Below are 16,104 nucleotides of genomic sequence, written 5' to 3' on the forward strand. Positions count from 1 at the left end.
CGCAGCCTGGTTGTGGAAGAAAACTCAAGGGTTTCGGGTAGAGGAGAACTTGTCCAAGTTAAGCAAGTGGCAGAAGATGAGAGCAACGTACTCCTAGGAGTAACTGTCGGGTTGTGTGATATCTCTCTAACCCCCTAGGTCACCAGGCCTTGTCTACAGTCCAACCTTCTTGTCACAGCTAGTCGGTATCATTTGTAGTGCACTATCCAAGCCCAAGACCAAACTCGCTACACATGCAATAATTAAGTGCACAAGATTAATTAAATCCTCCAAGAACATATTGTGCAAAGTATTAGCATTCCAGACATATTGATTTTCAGGGAAATTTTTCCAACAAGAAAATCAGAGAAGTGCTACAATGAGAGAGGGCTCATCAGTTTAGTCAAGGATATCATTGAGTGAATATCCTCAAATTCTTGCTACGCTTAAGGGAGTTCTCCTATGAAGGATGGGAAACCAGGTATTTTCTGAAGGATAGAATAAGGTGTAATAAGGGTCACTTAAAGCATGATAACTGAGCTAGAAATATGAATGGACTTCTTGATTAAAACTTATTAAATAAGTTGCCGGTTATAGTTGTCCATTCCTATCTCCCAAATGACGTTAAGAATCAAATATAAGGCAGGTAGCAGGATATAATGAGTAAAATTCTGGATTTGTCGTCACGATAAGCTGGGTTCAGATACTGCCTTTGAGCTACTTGATTCTAGTCAAGTCCCTTAACACCCCTGAGTCTCAATTTCTTCAGCAGTAAAATGTAGCTAATAGTATCTAGAGCACATACCTATTTCAAGGTTTTTTGTGAGACTGAAATGAGCTGGTGTTGGAAAAGTAGCCAATAAACTTAAAATGCTATGATACATTGTTATTATTATTTTTCATATTTGCATCTGGGGCTGATGATAATATCTTGATGGTAAATATGATGCAGTTACGATATGGAGAAGTTAAAATTTCACAGGTATCAGGAGAAAATACCTTCCACAAATGCAGATTGGTAACTGTTCTGCAAATTATAGATGGAAAAAATTGCCCAAGGGCACTGAACAATTAAGTAATATGGGCAACCAGTATAGGATGGCTAAAAGACTTGAATGTGATCCAAGGTCATCTCTATACAGCTATACTACAATGCCTATTCATAGTGTAAGCTATATTAAGTAACCTTTTAAAATTTGCAAAATTCCTTTTGTCACAATAAAATTACACACACACACGTGTGTGTGTGTGTGTGTGTGTGTGTGTGTGTTCAAGGATGGATGGGATAAATTTCATTAGTAACAAAATATCACTAGGAACAAAAATAGGCTTGGGAAATTTGAGAATAGAACTCTACAGCTACAAAATGGGAGATGAGTTGACTGGGCTAGTGGTAGCAAAATTTGGGAGTGAGAATGAACTACACCTGGGCTATAAGTTAATGAATACTAGCTTTAACTTTAAAGTCAATATTTCTGAGATAATATTCATAAAACAATAAACAAAAAGGAGCTGTGAAGCAGTTACTTATTAAACTTAACCATCGGTGGTGCATCATGCCAAGTTTGGGAATCCAAATTTGAGAAGAGATGAGCTATTTGAAAAGAGAACAGAGGAGGTCAATAACAGCAATTAAAATGATGGAAAATATTACCATGAACAAAGCTGAAATGCCTTAGAATTACATAGCTCAGGAGAGGAAAAAGACTAATGGTATAATTCAATAATGATCCTCAACACTAGGATAAGTTGTTAGAAGTAAGCCGATCAGATCAGCTGGGCACCAGCTCTGCAGCGGATGAAATAAAAGGAAATCGATGTAAACAGAAATGGGGAGATTTTAAGTTACATGCCATGAAGAACTTTCTAGACCGTCATGATTATTATTGAGCCATGAAAACAGTCTCAGGAGGGACATTTGTGAAATCTTTTTAAACAAAGAAACCCCTGCAGTAGTGTTTACATTTGAAATGTGGTAATCAGTGAATTTAATGTCTTCCAGAGAATCTTCCAAGTCGCACTATCATAAAAGTCTGGACTCAGCTATCCTGTGAAAGTTATAGTGAAACTGATTGACTGAACCCTAAATAGATCACAATAAATTAAGAAAAATAGTTAAATATATATTAACAACAAACAAAACATATACTGTCTTTTAAAGCTTCCCACCCAACCCTACTCATCTCTAATATTTCACATTTCTCCTTTGGAAAAGCACTTTGACAAATATGAAAAAAGTTAATAAGATAGAATATGGAGGTTAAGGGTCAGAGTAAGAGAATAATTTATTACAGAAAGGAAACACAAGGTATGATTTCATTCAACAAATGATTAAGTGACAAATATGGCCCTGTTAGATAACAGCAATCCAAAGAGTTCCTAACCTCAAAGAGCTTACATTCTCTCCAGGGATATGGGATGCATACAACTAAGTAGATAAATGATGATTTGAGAAGGGAGAGAATATTAACTGTAGGGAAAAGGACAACATTTCCATAGGAGAGTTATGGAGGTACAAATCATTCTGGATACTAGCAGCTAATGAGGAAAGTTCAAAGGGAAGGATGCCAGAGATACAATTTGCCATTCAGAAAAGAGCAAGCCATTTTGCTGCTTTAACATAAAGTATATAAAGGGAAGTAATAGGAAACAAAGGGAAAAGCAGAGTGGAGCCAGCTCACGAAGGCTTTTGAATGCCAGTCGGCAAAGTTTTAATGTTCTCTTAGAGGTAATAAGGGATCACTGTAGATTTTTGAGCAAAAGGGTAGGGGTTGGTTTTATGCTTTAGGAAGGTTATTTTTGCAGTTGAATAGAAACTAGATAGGAAAGAAGGGGAGATTGGAAACATTTGCCATTTAGGAAGATATTGCAATATGGGTGAAAGCTATTTAGACTTAAACTAAGCTGGTATTTAGGAGAATACAGAGTAGGGGACAAATACAAAAGATGTTATGGAGGAAAAATGTAAGAAAAGCAGTTTTTTCATTGAATTTGATAGAATTATGCAGCAACTATTTAGATGGAGGCTTTCTGGGATTGCTTCATTTCCAGGAGCCAAAAGGAAAGGTCTTGGGATAGTACTGAGAGCACACTATGGCAGTATGTTTATTGCTGTGATAAACTACCTCAGTTCAAGATGCCCAAGATAGCCTCCTTCACAACTCAGGTCAGGAAGTAACTATGGCCTTGAATCCTTCCCTCTTTTAGATAGCTCTTGTACCCAATCCTATTCCAAAGCAAAGAAGCCTGTGGTTTCATCTTTCTCTATTCTTTTTTTAGATTGCCTGAATCCTCAGCATCATTTGCTGTCCAGAATTCTCAGCTATTACCACATTGAAATTAAGACCTTATTCTGTTTTTTTCTCTTAGAATCTTCATATATAGATGCTATATAGATTTATATCTTCTTCCCCCATTAAAAAAACAAAAAAAACACTGAGAAAAACAAGGCCCAAACTCATACCCTCACTTTCTCTTTCTTCCTTTTTTCCTCCATCCTTGTCTCTAACTATGTATATGTGTATGTACATACACATACCCCCACATATCTATATACATATGTTGTAGTCTATGTATGTAAACATACAGTAGTTACAGGGAAAAGAGTTTTTGAAGATGGCTTTGAAAATGGATTATCCATTTTTTAAGGAACATAGTAAAGAAATTGCAAAGATGTCAATTAGGTTTTAGGTAAGTAGAAATGTCTTGTCAATTAGAATTATTTCCAAGTAGGACAGGATGCTGTTCAAGGTATTGGATTCTTTCTTGCTACAATCTTTACTCTAAGCAAAAGCTGCAAAATCACCTGTGGGGTGTGTTGCAAAGGAGAATTTTGTTGAATAATTGCTGGAACTAGGTGTCCGCTGAGGTTCCCTGTCAGCCCCGAAATCCTGCACATCTGTGATTCCCGTGTTTTGAGATTCATCCTGCTCCGGCCTTACTGATGACAGGGATAATATTACTGTTAACAATCTAGAATCTAGAGAGAATATCTGTATGCTGTTTTGGTGCTCCAATATGATTTCATCCCCGCTGGCCTCCCTATCACACAGCGATTCTGACAACATTATTGATAGCGAACGAAGCTCAAGGTCATGGGCCTTGGTGTTTTGTTCATGGTATGGTAATCTTGTTTCAGGAGATTGCCGGCTCAGCTAGTTCTTAGCTAGATGCTGGGAAGATAAATTTGAACTTGCCTTGTGACACCACTTAACTTGTAATAATGATTGTTATCAATGTCTCTCCATCCTATTTTGAGGGCAGGGAGTTTGGCTGTGAGGGCGCTGGTGTGTTTTTCCATTGTGAATGGCATTTAAAATGTCCTGCTATTTTTTCCAAAGTAGTAGCTAGGGATTACTACTATCAAGAAACAATAAATGCATTTTTATTATTTAGGGCAAAAAAATACAAGTGAGCCATTTCTCTCCAGCAAGAAAGCTGCCAAATTCATCATTTGATCTCATGAGTCTTCTCTTAACCAGTCATTTGGACTGGCCTGCATTGTCTTCCCTCACTTTGACTAATCAAAGAAACTTACATGATTGACCCAAAACTCCTTCACCTTTAAAATGGATTTATTTAAGCCTTTGTTGATGAAAAAGATTTCTGCTAATCATCTCATTATACCTACTTTCTTGCAAGAAAATAGGACTGGAAATACCTTCTATCATCTTTATTTGTTAAAGGAAATTTACTATATTAAGAAAAATAATAGCTTTCATAGATAAAAATGTAAAAATTTACACAAAGATTTTCATACACGATATAATTCATTACAACAATTACAATAATAATTCAATTACACCACCCTGGAAGTCGGTGATGTTATTATATTGATTTTACAAAAAAGGAAACTGAGCTAACAATATTTGAATATTTTGTCTAGGACCCTTCAGCTAGTAAGTATCTAATATGGGATTTTAATTCAGGTCTTCCTATCTAAAGGTCCAACATTAAACTATAATGCTTCTTAGTGAATCAAGATCAAGTGAAAATGAAAATGTAAATGTGTTACCATTATTATCATTGCTCTTTTATTTTATTCCAAAACATGGGATGGAGCTGGAGTGATAAATTAAATTGCTTCTATAACGATTTATACTTAGGGATTTACAATTACTAGGGAGTGTGCATTATGGGGCACTAGAAACTGGGTTGATAGTTGTCAAGACGACCTGGAAACAGAGCCTGCCATTGACGCAAGTCACCTGTCTGCCTGTTGTTAGGTCACAACCTATCAGTGCTACAGGTAACTTCTTGGTCTCTTGAGTCACAAGTGAGTTGGTGGTCTACATTAGAAGAGGGAATTTCCATCTTGGGGGATTCCCTCACAGAGATGAAACTCTAAGAGCCTAGATCAAGATTTTTCTCAAAATTAGGCATTTAAAAAAAAAGAAATGCAATATGTTTGTAATAATGAAGTGAGTAAAAATTTATTTAAAAGAAATATTATGAAAATGCCAGATTTGGAGGGAGAGAATTTAGGTTTGAAATCCAATGCTACTACTCATTAACTAACCAATGAGATTATTTATATTTATTTATATATATATATATATATATATATATATATATATATATATATATATATATATATAAAGATCTAACCAACCTGCAAGCATGATCTAAATGCTATTACTAACAGCATCCTCATTGTCACCATCATCAGTATTTTGTGTGTTATATTAGACAAGTCTTTTTCCTTTCCTCATGTCTACAATAAATGAACTGCAATAGAGGCTATGAAAGGCCACTTCCAACTCTCAGTCTATCATCCTATGAGTCACCTAATGAAAATGACATATCTTGGAACACTTTTTCCATGATGTCTTGACACACTGGTAATTCAACAAAATGTCACAATCCATTCAGACTCTTCCTTCCTATTGATTGTTCCTTTAGCAGCTCAATTCTAAAGCAACAATTTTAAATTTTAAAGTCACAAATCTCTGGGCTCAAGAGTTACCCCAGAACCAAAGGGGCTGCCTCACTCACCTGGGTCTGCTCTGCCTTTAGAGCTAGGAACAAACCAAAGATCTTTTTGCTTGGTTATGATTTCTCTCATATTCTCAGCCATATAAAACCTACATAGAGGGATTTATATTTGCCTGAAGGGGATCTTTATCAACTTCTAATCAGGAGCTCATATCTCAATTTGAGAACTATGTTTGGGAATAAAGAAAAAAAGTCCTGCTCATTTGAATTCTTTCTTGCAAGCTTAGTGCTGAATTGGAAATCCTAGAGAAGGGCAAAGAACAGTCAAAGAGAAGGCATGATGTACTGAATAAGTGTCCCATGATAGAAATAATTGTGATATTAGGAATTACAGAGGTATTTAATCTTATTGGTTTGGGGAACTAGCTAAAATGTTGTGATAAGCTGATAATGTAAAAATATATACATTTTTATTATATATGGCAGGAAAATATGAGTCATTTCTCTATAGCAAACAAGCCACTAAATTCATCATTTGATCTCATGAGTCTTCTCTCAACCAGCCATTTGGACTGGCCCATATTGGTCTCTCCCTTTTGGTTAGTCTAAGAAACTTATATGATTGACCAAAAAAATTTTTTTTTTTTACTTTTAAACTATGTGTTTAAACCTATCTCAATAAAAACAATTTTTGCTGATCCTCTTGCTACAGCTATTTTCTTGCAAAAGAATGAGATTGAAAACACCTTCTCTTCATTTGTCAAGAGGATATTATTTTTTTTAAATCTCTTTTATAACATAAGAAAATTAAGCAATAATCATATTAACTTATATTGATAGATCCTATAGTAATTACATGAAACAATATAGAAATTATACAGAACAAGAAAGGCAAAAGCAGAAGTGATATATCATGAACATTTTTATAGACCACCTTAGCAGAAAAAAATAATAATGAAGTTCAGAAAAGAAGTTACAAGATGGCTAAAGAGCCACAATGTATTAGTGATAGAAGACATGTTATCCAGGCACCTGTTATCCACTTTTTGACAAAAGTAATGTAGGTATTTAATATTTTGGCTGATTTGATTGGCATTTCCACACATCAAAAAGTACAGAAAGCAAGGAGGAAAAAAATAATAGTAGACTTGATTTGGACCCACAAAGCACTCCTCCCTGTTCTATACTACATTACACTTTTACCATCTACAGAACAAAATATATTTTTGTATTGAAATATCATTTAAAGTTATGTTTTCTTAGAAAAAACAATGCCATTAGACTTTACCAATAAAGTCAATTAAAAAAACAAACCAGTGGAAATTGGAAGACAAAGTTGTTGTTTTTTTTTTTAATACGATTTTGAATTGCTATTTTTTTCTCCTTCCCTCTCTACCTTTACAAGGATAGCAAGATGTCTGACATAGATTATGCATGTATAATCATGCAAACATTTCCACATTAGTCAGAAGTAAAAAAACAAAAAGGCAAACAAAAACAGAAAAAAGTGAAAATAGTATACTTTGATGTGCATTCAATTTCCATAATTCTTTCTCTGGATGTGTGGATAGCATTTTCCATCATGAATCTTTTGGACTTGCCTTGGATCATTGTATTGCTGAGAAGAGCCAAGTCTATCAAAGTTGAGCATTGCCCAAGTTGCTACCACTGTATACAATATTCTCTTGTTTCTCCTCACTCCACTCGGCATCAGTTCATATAAGTCTTCCCAGGATTTTATGAAATCTGCCTGCTCATAGTTTCTTCTAGCACAATAGTAGTACATTACATTCATATGCCATAACTTTTTTAAAATTTTATTTATTTATTTATTTATTTATTTTATAATTATAACTTTTTTTTGACAGTACATATGCATGGGTAATTTTTTACAACATTATCCCTTGCACTTACTTCTGTTCAGATTTTTTTCCCTTCCTCCCCCAACCCCCTCCCCCCGATGGCAGGCAGTTTTATACATGTTAAATATATTACAATATATTCTAGATACAATATATGTGTGTAGAACCGAATTTCTTGTTGCACAGGAAGAATTGGATTCAGAAGGTAAAAATAACAGTTTACACTCATTTCCCAGTGTTCCTTTTCTGGATGTAGCTGATTCTGTCCATCATTAATCAATTGGAATTGGATTAGCTCTTCTCTATGTTGAAGATATCCACTTCCATCAGAATACATCATCATACAGTATTGTTGTTGAAGTGTATAATGATCTTCTGGTTCTGCTCGTTTCACTCAGCATCAGTTGATGTAAGTCTCTCCAAGCCTCTCTGTATTCCTCCTGCTGGTCATTTCTTACAGAACAATAATATTCCATAACCTTCATATACCATAATTTACCCAACCATTCTCCAATTGATGGACATCCATTCATCTTCCAGCTTCTAGCCACTATGAAAAGGGCTGCCACAAACATTTTGGCACATACAGGTCCCTTTCCCTTCTTTAGTATTTCCTTGGGATATAAGCCCAGTAGTAGTATCATATGCCATAACGTTTTCAGCCCTTGCTTAATTAATGGTCATGCCCTTGATTTCCAATTCTTTGCCACCATATGAAAAGCTGTTTTAAATATTTTTGTGCATATAGGTCTTTTTCCCTTTTTTATGAGCTGCAGATCTTAAACATCATCTGTAGTCTTTGATAGCAGACTCATGAAAACAGCTGTGACTGAATATAGTTCCTCCTATGGCATAACTTACCCTCGTCTAACAAAAGGAGGGGGAGAGGGTTGGAAGAAGTCTTTTAACACTTGGGGCTGAGGGTTACCAGGTGTTCTTTGTGACAGGGAACCTCTGTCCAGGTGCTGAAAGCTACTCGTGATCATAGATTGTAAACAACCACAGCTGTGTTCAATTAAACTTCCATCTAAGCCCTTTTCCTCTTGGCCTTTCTCTCCCCTTTTCTCTCCCCCACTTCCATTTATAAAGAACTAGCAAGGGACTCAAACTTTTCTTCCATCCTGCTGGGGAAATTCCTTTCCCATAGTACCATTCAATGTTTGTTGATGGAGAACTTTGTGGAATGGTCCAGTACATGAAATCAAGCTCTACTCTGCTGGTATACATTTTAATTTTAGCCTTCTACTAGTGAGTATTTTCTGTTGATTGTGGGAATTTCTGTGTGATGCCAGTATCCTTTCCCAGTGAGTATCCATATTTCTGAGTGTCTCTAATAGGGACTTGGAGGGATCCTAATATAGTTAGTGGCAGCTCTGGGGAGCGCAACTCACCAAAGGATTTTTCTGTGATGTATTTTTTTTTGTTTGCATGCTAAACTAGCACCATGTTAATTAATGCATGAAATTCATTATAGGTTTATACTTAATAAAATGGAATTGCTATTAGAATAAAAAATCCAGGCGAGAAGTAAAACATTCCACAGGAGCTTTCCACTTAGATATCTGTTACCAATTTACAATAGAACCTTATGCTCCAATTTTTTGAAAGTCCATGATCCAGGAAATGGGATTAGCATCCTTATCATGACATGTGTATCATATATACATATATATATATATATACACATATATGTATATATTTATCTGATGAATACCTGATATTTTTGTGTTATTTATTTCTATTTCTGTTGTTAACATGGAACGGATATATTTATAGAAAACACTTTTGGGATGGGCTGTTTGTGGGGCAGGAAAAATGGATGAGGAAATACAACTGACGAATTAGTCAATTCAGAGAAAATAGACAGAGTGGTTCACTGACTTGAAAGGTACTACACTCAACGTTAGGAGAGACTTAGGTTCTGATTCTGCTTTTGACATAGCTTCATTTTGACCATGAAAAAAACATTTAACTCCTCTTGGCCTCATTTTTCTCATCTGTAAATTGGAGATAATGATCCCTGTAGTATCACAGAAGTGAACATCAAGTGATATAATGTATGAGCATCACTTTGGAGATCTTAATAGAAAATAGATTCCAGGTATTATTGATTATGATTATTGCATGGTGGTGGTAGTGGTGGCGGCAGTGGTGATGATGGTGATGGTGAACTGGCTCCAAGGGAATGTATTGGCTCACTCTCCCAGTGAGCCAAAAACCAGAAGCATTTGGAAAATGGAATATGAGGATCATGAGTGATATAACATGCTTGTAATCCCTGGCTGGTGGATCACTGGAGTTAAAGTTCTGAGCTACAACAGAACAAAACATTAAGTCTAGCTCACCTTCTAATGAATCAGGGTTAACTTTCAATGCAATGTAGTGGATTAGATATCTATGATGTATTAGACACTAGCAATACGAAGACCAAAAAAATTTAAAAATAAAAAAATCCAGTCTTTGCATTCAAGGAGGTTACATTCTACTGGGCAAGGGAATGGAAAAATTTCACTTTTGTTTATTTTGTTAACTCTTTTTGTGATGAGAGGTAAAAATATTTAAAATCCTAAATTAGGAAGGTATGGTAACTTCACAAAGCATGGCAGGAGACAAACAGAAAGCCTGCTTCTTTTTCAGGCTGAAAAATTGTGTAGGACACAATGAGTGAAGTTAGGGCAAGAAGAAAAGGTATACTGGAATACAAGACCAGTGTCAGTAAAGCACCTGTGATTGACGATTTGTGTTTTTCTGGGCAGGCCAACATAGAAAACTTGTTCAATCAGAATAGGAATATGACTATAGAAGAGAGGAGGTTGAACAGCCTTGGATTGTGACTTGATATAAGCAAACACTTTTTGATATTTGTCCCAAAGAATAATAACACATTTTTCGGTATTGAGGGCTCTATTACTCGACATTTTTGATCAGTGACTCAATAAACATTTATTAAGTTCCTGCTATGTGCTATATAATATGCTAAACTCTGGAGATTATATATATAGATATATATATATATATATATATATATATATATATATATATATATATATAGAGAGAGAGAGAGAGAGAGAGAGAGAGAGAGAGAGAATATAAAAAATTAAATAGTCTCTACTTGTAAGCAGCTAACGTTTTCATGAGAGAAAAAAGTACACATAAAAATAAAGCATAAATGTAACTTAAAAATTTAAATATACAATAAGTAATGAGTAATGTAGTAGAAGAGGTTCTATCAATTGAAGGGATGGGAAGGGCTTCATGCAGAAGATGATGTTTGAGCTGCATCATGAAGGAAACGAGAGGACTCTATGAAGGAATGGTAAAAGGGAAATGCATTCTAGGTAATTGGGTATAGATAAAGAGGATGAAATTTTGGGAAGAGCAAAGATGGATAGTTCAGTTGGATTGTAGACAGTGGGAGGGGGATTGTAATGTTAAGTTCAAGCTACATTGTATAGGACTTTAAAAACTAAAATTAGAAAATTTTTGATACTACAGGCAATTGGAGGCCATTGAAGTTGGTTGAACACATGCATTAAATTGGGGCTCAAGGAAAATGACTTTGTAGCACTGTGTAGAATGGGATGAAATGTGGTGAGAGATTGAATTCCTGAAGAGTTGTTAACAGATTGCTTCAATGATTTGTGCAAGAGGTAATAAGGACCTGAACTAAGGTTCTAGATATATGAATAGAGAAAAGAAATCGGATAGAAAAAAAATTTGCAAAGGAAAGTTGCAAGAATAAATTTGATTGCTTTTTTTTTTTTCAGGAATAATAGAAGGGGTAAAAGTCAAAATTAGAGGTTATAGAAAGCTATTGACAGATTCATCATGTGTAAAATACCTAATACTTTTCCTATCTATATTTCATAGATGTAGTAAAGATTCACCGAGATAAATACATGGAATCATTCTGAAGACTATACTAAGAAAATTAACAAGACACTAAACCCTCATAAATTTCCTGGGAGAGGGAACTAGAAAGTAGGTATATCAAGAAAGTTTTCCTATAAGAGGTAGCCCTTAAGCTGAGATATGAGTTAGAGAAGCTAGTTTATTATCATTACAAATAAACCTAAATCCATTTTTATTCATTATGGATCAAACAGATTCTCTGCTTACAGAAATTCCATTCAAACAGTCCAAATGTCTATAGTGAATTATTTTTTTTGCCTGAAATAAAAAAAAAAGTCTTAGATAAAGCCATAGAATCCACTTATCAAGAAATTCTCTTGAACATTTGCATTAGAAAGATATAACTTGAAAGTATCACGTGAAAGATGTATTTTAATTATATGAAGGATAGGGGGATAAAAAATTCTTTCAATATCATATGCTTCTCACTTACTACTTATTCTAACCTGTAAACTATTGAAGTGTTGTTTAAAATTAATTCATTAGTTTTATACTCGGATCTGCCCAAATGTAAGAATGAACTGTATAATTCTTTGAAGTCAACATAAAATTATTGGACTATCATGTAAATGAGGTGAAACAAGAAATTTAAAAAACTCTTTTCGGGTCACCTCTCCAGCATATAATGAGTCTGTCCCAGATGGCAGAGGAATCATTAAAAATCCATTTGGGAACCACTGGGCCTATATTGAAAGTGCCTTGACCTGTTTTGGCTTCCTAATTCTCTCGAGTTTCTCTAGTTTACTGATGCAATGAAGCATAGAGCTTTTCCCACATAGAGCCAACTTGGAATAATTAACAAACTGGGTGGTTTACATTTACATGCGGACTTTAGAACCAGCCCTTTGAAAAAATAGGGGATTTTTCTCTATGTTCAAATGAGCCACTTTGAGGAAAAGATATGTCAGAGCTTTGTTATAGAGGCATCTATAAAAAGAAATTGTAAGGGATGTCTTAACTTTAATAAGTATTTAAATGTCTATGTAGGGGCTAATGAAGACCAGTAATGTCCTAGTGATCATTGAGATTCCAGTAAGTGCAGGTCCATTGTAAAGTGTTATGAATGCCTTCTTTATGATTTGAATAAGTTAATGTTCTTTACAAAGCAGCTTATTTACTGCCACCGAATAATTTAATCTGTGGGAAATTTTACTTCCAATTATTTCATTTTGAAGGCAGGATTAGAAAGTGGTTTAGTGATATTTTTTAAATGTATTGGTTTAGGTTGCAGGTTCTCTTCCATCTATTCTTGCAAGCATAATATTATTGCTATTTGCTTTTCTAGACTATTTGCTTACGAAGTATTTTATGTCAGAATCCATGAAAGGATCATTTCCCAGAGAATGATCCATTTGTGTGTGTGTGTGTGTGTGTGTGCGTCCTTAAGTTGACTTTGCATAAGTATTGCTAAATTGGTGACTTTGGAAATTACTTGTGTCTGGTCAGTATGAAAACTCAGTAGCAGATTAAAATTCTGCCCATTTCTTAGCACAAAAAAGAGGAACTCTTGATTGGAATAGGGCATGGAAGCCATATTCATTTGGGATACCATGTTCCTCAGAAAACTGTAGAATTGTCTAAGATATCCATATCTGCTAGATATGACATGAGGGGAATGGGAAAGGAGTTCTTCCAGTGCAAGTTTAAAAGAATAAAAAGAGATTGAATCAATTGATTATATAACAAGTCACCAAATCAATTTATACGTAGCCATGGATATTAGCCAAAATGCCTGAGTATTGTAAAGTTTGGTAGTATGTAAGTTATTTGAGAACAGATAATATGCTGGAAAGTATTCGTGCACATTTGTGGTTCTTGCTACTGAGTAGATTAAAAATGGTAGATCACTTGAGGTAGAGAAATGTGAACTGCAATAGGACTAAAATTGATTGGGTGTCTGGCACTAAGATTTTGAGTCCTTAAGAGCAGAGGGTTACAGACTATCCAAGAAAGAACTAAGGAGCACACATTTTTAAACTAGAGTAGAATAAAGCTTCTTAGTAGATTACTATTTGGACTGGGTTCATTAGTGGCCATTGTTCTTCTAAACTAGGTAAGACAGGGAGACTTAGTCTCAACTTCTACCCATCCCTGCCACTTAAAAGAAAGGATGTTTCTCTCTTTTTTTTTAACATCCCTAGAATGTATTCTATGATTTTAATAAAGGTGTACAATATTATTGACTTAGCCATATTGTTGGAGAAGGGGAAGCCAAAGGGAGGAAATAAAATACACTGAAAATAAAATATAGTCCTTGATCAAAGATAGGGATTCTTGATTTGTTCTGGGCTTATCATTATCATAAATACATTGAAAATATGGGGAAAGAATATAAGTAGACTCTATTTTCCTGAATCTTTATTTGATGATTAATTCTCCCATTCCCTAAGATCACTGTCATATTCTTTTAAAGATCCATTTTTGGTGGAAATTCTGTTGATTTTGGGGAACCAAAAAGTAACAAGAGTCAATATATTTTTTAATTCAGTTACACTTAAAAGTCATTGAAAGTCAATATATTAAACAAATAATATAGTCTTGAAATCAACAAAGTGATTAGTTATGGCAATTCATGTATGGACATGTGTACACATTTTCTGGGATGTCATGCAAATATAGATAGATAATACAAGGGATGTACATGTGCAGATGTGTAATTGTTCAGTATCTATTAAAGTCCCATGATAATTGGCATATGGTGTTATATAACAGTACATAATAACATATGATGACTGTAATTAAGTGCATTGACTTAAGACTTTGTCTTTTAACAACTCTCGGTGGAGACTGAGTGTAAGATAAATTAAAGGTTCATTAAGCTGTGTTCAGGGGAAAAAAGTGTTTTCAAATGGCAGATGTACAATAGCATTAAATAGAATTTATTAAGATCTGATTTGTTGGACAAGTCTGCTGCAAATTATGTGAGGTGTTTTAAATTTCCTCTTTAAAAATTACAAAGAGCATTCCTTGTCATAGTGTATTAACATTACAAGCAACAAATGTGTAAACCAGTTGGGAAAGCTTTGGGAATATTGATGTTTTCCAGATCAAAGTGACCTTTCCTAATGGTTCTTTTTTATGCTCTATTGTGAAAGGAAAAATAAAGTTGAGCAGGAAACTGATATCAAGGCATTGTGAAGGATGCAATATTGCAAAATATCCCTAGCTGCCTGGTGTCCTTTTCTTTTTCTTTTTGTGTTTCTGTAATCATTCGAAGACCTAATTCTACCTCATTATAATAGATCGTGGGAGTCAAAGAAAGCTGTTCTAAATATGTGATGCTAAGATGAAAAGCAGAGTAATGCTAAAGATGGACCTACATTGCTTAAAATGTTTCCTCTAGTGCTTAAACACGCTGGGTATTTCATGAAAGTTTCATAAAGAAGCCAGTGAATGTCAGTGTGTCTGCTTTTGAAAGGGGTGTGTTAAGTTTCCTTTAGCCCAGAGTCTGGGGGCCTGTTGTTTGGTAGGATACAGGGAAAATTCTTGATTATGGATGGGTTGGACCAGATGTCTCTAAGCCTCCTTGCAACTCTGTTTTTCTATGAATTCAGGCAATGCCATTGATGTGTTAAGTGTATCCTAACATAAATAATTATGATTCTTGACATTCAGTGATTTTTTTTCCCAAATGAAAGCAATTTTAAAATGAAAAGATCCATCTTATTCCAATCTTAGATATGACTAGAATTTCATAGGATAATACTGGTTGTAAAAATAATAATTATTATAATAATTACTTTTGACATTTATGTAGAGCAGCTAGATTGATTAGAGTGCCAGAACTAGAGTTAAGAGAACATGAACTCAAATTTGATCATAGACAGTCATTAGTTGTGTGGCCCTGAGAAAGGCACTTTATTTTATTGGCCTCAGTTTCCTCATCAACAAAATGGGCTGGGGAAGGAAATGGCACACCATTCCAATATTTTTGACAGGTAAATCCCAAATGGGATCACAGATTGAACATGACTGAAAAAACTGAGACATGACTGAACAGACTTGACTGAAAAAAGTGAGCAACAATAAAAAAATAATTATATTTCACTTAGTTTCTGAGCTAAATGCTTTATAGTCATTATCTCATTTGATCCTTATAATGACTCTGAGTGGTAGGTACTATTATTATCCCCATTTTGCAAATGAGGAAATTGAGTCAAAGAACTCAAGGGACCAGGATCACATAGTGGCTAAGTGTTTGGAACTGGATTTGAACTCATATGCCCTTCAGCCTCAGACACCAAGAGGCTAGAGAAGTGGGGATTGATTCTCTTCAGTTTTCAACTAAAGCCCCCGTCATCTGTGTTTCCTTGACTTTTTTAATGACACTGTAGTTTTATTTAACCATTTAATATCAGATTACTTTTTGCAGAGGTATATTTATTTCAGAGATATATCAAGAAAAATTGTATAAATG

The 16,104-nt window shown here is 34.7% G+C and overlaps 1 protein-coding gene across 7 annotated transcripts in view; it reads left to right on the forward strand.

Moving 5' to 3' along the window:
- NAALADL2 (N-acetylated alpha-linked acidic dipeptidase like 2) overlaps window positions 1–16,104 on the forward strand; it is a 1,407,963-nt gene that overhangs the window by 667,834 nt on the left and 724,025 nt on the right. The window contains exon 1 of one of the 7 annotated variants that reach the window (XM_074298225.1): window positions 8,870–8,994. The exons of the other annotated variants lie outside the window; for them this stretch is intronic. The gene's annotated coding sequence lies outside the window, so the exon portion shown is untranslated. Of the gene's footprint in view, window positions 1–8,869; window positions 8,995–16,104 lie in introns of those variants that run through there. 7 annotated transcript variants of the gene reach the window in all.

The sequence above is a fragment of the Sminthopsis crassicaudata genome, chromosome 3 (assembly GCF_048593235.1).
Source record: "Sminthopsis crassicaudata isolate SCR6 chromosome 3, ASM4859323v1, whole genome shotgun sequence".
Taxonomy (NCBI): Eukaryota; Metazoa; Chordata; class Mammalia; order Dasyuromorphia; family Dasyuridae; genus Sminthopsis; species Sminthopsis crassicaudata.